General features: G+C 33.5%; 1 long non-coding RNA gene across 1 annotated transcript in view; it reads left to right on the forward strand.

Annotated features, from left to right (window-relative positions):
• The window catches only part of LOC104993530, a 5,384-nt gene extending 1,901 nt beyond the window's left edge, over positions 1-3,483 (forward strand). The window contains exons 2-3 of the long non-coding RNA XR_825840.1: positions 1,913-1,966; positions 3,366-3,483. This is a non-coding gene — a long non-coding RNA (uncharacterized LOC104993530). The remainder of the gene's footprint in view (positions 1-1,912; positions 1,967-3,365) is intronic.
• Positions 3,484-6,103: the final 2,620 nt, after the last annotated feature.

Below are 6,103 nucleotides of genomic sequence, written 5' to 3' on the forward strand. Positions count from 1 at the left end.
TTGCCTGGGAAATCGCATGGACAGAGGAGCCTGGTAGGCTGCAGTCCATGGGGTTGTGGAGTTGGACACGACTGAGCGACTTCACTTTCACTTTTCACTTTCATGCAATGGAGAAAGAAATGGCAGCCCACTCCAGTGTTCTTGCCTGGAGAATCCCAGGGATGGAGGAGCCTGGTGGGCTGCCGTCTATGGGGTCACACAGAATTTGACACGACTGATGCAACTTAGCAGAAGCAGCAGACAATTAACAATTATGAGACTTATAAATTGTAAAAAAAAAAAAAAAAAAAAAAGGAATTTCTCTCCTTTCATGCTTTCTTTAATTTTTCCTAACAATAATCTTCAGTTTTCACAGAGGATATCCTGCATGTCTTTTGTTATGTATAGTCTTAAGTATTTCACACTTTTGTTAATACAAATGCATTTTCTATATTTAATTTGTCATCTGTCTATTGCTAATCCATAAAATTAAATTGTTATTTATGTATTAATAGTATTCTGTAACCTTGCTAAATACTCTTATTAGTTGCAGATGTTGTAGATTCCTTAGAAAGTTTACATGTATATTCTACACATTATCTGCAAATAGAGATAGTGTTAGTTTTTAACTTTCTGATTTTAAAATGTTCTTTTCCTTCTTACTGCAATGGCTAGTACCTCAAGTAATTTATTGATGAAAAGTGGTGAGAATGGGTTCCTTTTCCTGTCTTTCAATCTTGAAGGAAAACATTCAGTATTTCAACATTAAGTACAATATAAGCTTTAGGATTTTTTCATGAATGTCATTGATCAAGTTGAGGAGATTCCCCCCATTACTATTACAATGGCATTTTAGTTTTTTTAAAACCACGAATAGATGGCATATTTGGTCAAAGGCTTTTTAAAAAGTCCTTGAAATGATTATCTGTTTTTTTCCCTTTATTTTGTTAATATGAAGAGTTGCACTGATTGCTTTAAGAGTATTGAACAGTCTTGCAGTGGGGACAAATTCTGCTGACCTGTCTTCTCATATATTTTGGATTTGGAGTTGCAGTTTCTTTGTAAAGGATTTCTTTTATTTTTGCTTATTAATGCTGTTGGTGTGAAACTTACTTTTTCTGTAATATCTTTGCCTGGTTTTGTTTTCAGATATATACTGATCTCATGAAACAAATTGATAAATGTTTCCTCATTTACTATTTTCTGCAAGAGTTTGTAAAAGACTTGTTATTTCTTCTTTAAATAGTCAGAAGAATTCACCAGTGAAATCACTGTTCTGAACTTTTTTTGAGGAAAGGTTTTGATAAATTCTATTTCTTTAATAGACTTTAGGGATAATGATATTCTATGTTTCTCTTGCATCACCTCTAGTATGTTGTATTTTCAAGGAATTTTAAAAAATTTAATAAAGGTTGTCCAATTTACCCTGCTGCTACTGCTAAGTCACTTCAGTCGTGTTCGACTCTGTGTGACCCCATAGACAGCAGCCCACCAGGCTCCCCCTTCCCTGGGATTCTCCAGGCAAGAACACTGGAGTGGGTTGCCATTTCCTTCTCCAATGCATGAAAGTGAAAAGTGAAAGTGAAGTCGCTCAGCCGTGTCTGACTCCTAGCGACCCCATGGACTGCAGCCTACCAGGCTCTCCATCCATGGGATTTTCCAGGCAAGAGTACTGGAGTGGGGTGCCATCGCCTTCTCCGCCAATATACCCTATAAGTTGATAAAATCTTCTCTCATTATCCTTTTAATATATACAGAATTTATGGTGACAGCTCTACCTTTATTCCTAATGTTGGTGATTTGTAATATCTCTTGATCTGTATTATTCTTGATTTGATAGATGAATATTTTATCAATTTTGTTGCTCTCTGCAAAGACCCAAATTTTGACTTTAAAAATTTTTTCCCAATTATTTGTTTCTTTTATTTTTTAGATTTTTGTTGTTTTGTGGAAGTTGACAAGTTGCTAAAAAAGCATTCAAAGTAGTGTAAGTATTGCCTTTCTTCTAGTTATATTCTGCATTCAATTTGCTTCTAGAATATGTTCTGTAGTACACTGGTATAATTCTTAATATGGTTGGATGCATGTCTACCATTTTGTATAATATATTTTTACTTATCTCCTCTGATTTTTGTACTTTGTCTGCCCTTTTCAGTTTTCTTTGGATTATTCAAATAATTTCAGGATAGGATATTGTTTTATCTTTTGACTTTTTAGCTCTAACACTTTACATCATTCTTGCATTTTATATTTATTCAAAATATAGAAACAGCAACAACATAGGTCCTTTTATCTCCCTTACCTTCCATAGTTTATGAAAAATACACATCAATATTTGATTTTTTATAAAACAGGTATTTATGTCTTTAGAAGAAAATAACAGGAAAGTTAACTATTTTATATACCTAGATTTTTATTCCGGTGGCTCAGACAATGAAGAATCTGCCCACAATACACGAGACCCAGGTTCAATCCCTGGATCAGGAAGATCCTCTGGAGAAGGGAATGGCTACCTACTTCAGTATTCTTGCCTAGAAAATTCCATGTAAGCAGAGGAGCCTGGCAAGCTATAGTCATGGAGTCACAGAGTTGGACATGACTGAGTGGTTAAGATTCAACTACACATATACACATAGATATTTACCACTTTTGATGTTATTTTCTGATGCTCCGATTTTTCTTCTGGAATTATTTCCCTTGTGAATTACTTAAACATAAGACCTGAAATCATAAAACCACTAGCAGGAAACAGGATCTCAAAGCAATATCTTGGCTCTTAGTTTATTGCTGCATTATACAACAATAAAGACATTGAAAAACCTAATTGTACATCAACAGACAAGTATATAAGGAGAATATGTATAGGATACAATGATATATTATTCAGCCTTAAGAAAGAATAAAATATTACCTTTTTTTGACAAGATGAATGAGCATGAAAGACATTTTGCTAAGTGAAATAAACCAGACATATAAAGATAAATATTGCATGATCTAATTTATATGTGAACTCAAAAAAAAAAAAAAATCCAAACACAGAAACGGAATAGAAGGTTGCTCTACCAGGAACTGGAGCATGAAGAAAAGGGAGAAATTTTTTTAAAAAGGAAAGAAAATGAAAGTAGAACGATTGTTCCCAGGGATTGAAAAGAGGGAACCGTAGGTATTATTTTTTAATAGGTACAGAGTTTCAGTGTTGCAAGATGGTTGTTCATGATGGTTGCACAATATGAATATACTTAACACAACCAAATTCTACACTGGAAAATGGTTAAGATAATAAATTTTGTTATGTGTATTTCATCAGAGTAAGAAAACTGGGAAATTGAATGAATTTAACAAAAATTATGAAGTAAATGATTTTAACATTTTTCCTTTTCATGCAGAAAGAGGTCATGAGAAAGTCACAGCGGAAACCGGTTCCAGGCAAGAAACAATCCTATAAATTTTGCTATTTCATTGGCAAGAACTCATAATATAATCAAATGAAGTAGCAATGGAGATAGATAATATACTTTGTCTGGGATGTTGATTCTAATGGATCTCTCCTCTTACCAGTTGTGTGTCAAAAGAAGCAGGAGCCAAGTGCACTGTGTGGCCTGTGACCTAATTTTCACTTACATGATATGTGAAGCAATTATTCTAGAATGTTGCCATTTTTTTCCTTACAATAATATAATTATTGGGACTATAGCATCCTGTTTCTAATGCCATTTCTTCAACTTATTTTTTAATCAAGAGGATTCAATTAAGGAATATATCAAATTAATACATATACTGGGCTTTATCTGACTACCTCTAAAATAGTTTTGGGCAGAGCAGTGCCTTTACTCTGCTGTTTTTCTATCTCTTTATGAGCATCTTTCTTGTGTAAGTGTAGGTTTTTATTTTATTCTGAAAAATGTAGACGCCTCAACGAAAAATCAATGCTTGTTATATATACATCTTTATCCCAGAGGAAGTGCTACTCTTTCTTCTAATATGGAATCATTTTCAAGTTTAGTTGTTGACAGCAAATGGTGTATTCTAGTAAAACAGTGTTTACTCTCTTTGATAAGATGGTCTTTGAACTTCCTGGTTACAAAATGTGTATCAATTAGAGCTTCAGACAAAACTATAGAAGTGTATAAAATCTTTATCCTCCTTCCTTCTTGATATTGTGTCCTCATATTGATTTGCTTCTTTCTCAATTATTTTATTCATGAATGTGAAGAAGTCAAAGGTAATTCCTATAAATCTATACTTGTGGATACATAAATAGATACTAGTGGGTTGCATAGTATTGAACACGACTGAAGCAACTTAGCACGCATGCATGCTATGGACAAAATTGAGACCTTAGACATGGTGCATCTGTATGCATGAGTTTATGTGTACCTTATGCAATGTATGCGTGCTTGTGTGTGTGTGTAAGAATGTGTTTATCTGACTTGTGATAGGATTAATTTTAAACATAAATTTTGAATTAATTGTGCATTTGATTTGTATTTACATTATGTTTTTATTGATCTCCCTTTTTATTTTTCAGAAGATCCTCAGGGAAAAAAGGGTAAAATCTCTGAAAACTTGTTACTCACAGACTGCTCTCACATGATTGATTTCTTGAGCCCTTGAGATTCCCATGCTCTTAATCTATACACCTCTCCTTGTCTTGTTCTTTTCCTATGTCTCTGCCTTTCCCTCCCTAATTTTTAAGCTGCAGATCTTCAGATTATGTTCTCATTCCTTAGTTTCTCTAATAATCTTTTTCAGTTCTCACTTTTTCTGCTCCATATAATTTTTCCCCATAATCATCAGTATTTTCTTTCTTTCTATACCTGTTATAGTTTCATTAAGAAGTTGTTGAGATGAAGAGCATTCAGTTGAAAGGCACACTGTTTCCATTCTGCATATTTTTGCAGAACACATTGCAAGATGGGAACTCTGTACATATCTCAAGTTTAACGGCTCATTTTGATGCCAATGAAACTTGCCCAAACTAAAAGACATGAGAAGTGATCTCACATACTGAGTGAAATTTGTCCATCTTTTGTTCTTCCAAAGCCTATGAAATTTATGTTACAATCCATTAGACAATGAGAAATTAAGGCTTATTCTCTGTGACAGAATTTATTGTCCAAAGAATCCCAGGTGTGAAAATATTTCCCATTAGTCTTCTCAGAATTTTTTTTAACCAAAACATTGTTTTGTGATTTGGGTATTTTCAGTGTCACGTTTATCATTAACACAAACTGCAATTTCTATTAAATATGTAAAGAGGAGTTCTATAGCACAGGGAGTGTTCCAACATTGTGTATCTGTTAATTCTCAATTTTTCCTGTGTAATGCATGGGCAACTATTATTGTAAGTTTTTTAAAAACATATTTCTTATACACAAATACACTTCTTAGAAGGTTTAATGACCTCTTTTAATGATAATTTTTCAATGGAAATTTTTAATTCAAAGATAATTCAACTCAAGAATATACTGATTTATCATGTATATAATCTTTATGTGACTATTTCCACAGATAGAGTAGTGGACAGATGGGCAGCTTTATACTGTTCTTTTCATCTGTTTCCAAGTATGTTTCTTATGAATAAGTGTGTATTTTCATTTTATTCTGAAAGATGTAGGAGGCAAAATACTAGAGGGATGATTGCTATATCTTGTATCCCAGAGAAACAGAACAGCATTTCAGTCTACTTCCTTGTGTGGTGTACTGGCAATCTTGTTCCTTTTTCAACAAGGGGTATAAGGAAATAAAACACACACACAGTTTTTTCTGATTGGCGAGATGGCTTTCAATCTTGTAGCACCAATTCTCAGAAATGTGTGCCAGTTAGGATCGCGGTGAGAACTATAACAGACTTTGAAAGTTCTGTCTTCCTTTCTTCCTGCCATTGGGTCCTCATTTTGGATTAATAGTCTCTTCTTGTTTTTATTTTCTCAATAAATATGAAGAAGAAAGTGGCAAATCACATTAATGTATTTCCCTGTGTACATAATCAAAGTATTATCTGCTTTTTGTATTTTCTCTAAACCCCTTAAATCATCATTCTCATTGGACTTACATATGTTTATTTTCTTCAAACTTATCTTTGCTGGGACGGTAGACATCATCATTTGCTATTCAAATACCC

Source organism: Bison bison, unplaced genomic scaffold, assembly GCF_000754665.1.
Source record: "Bison bison bison isolate TAMUID 2011002044 unplaced genomic scaffold, Bison_UMD1.0 scf7180017849260, whole genome shotgun sequence".
Lineage (NCBI taxonomy): Eukaryota > Metazoa > Chordata > Mammalia > Artiodactyla > Bovidae > Bison > Bison bison.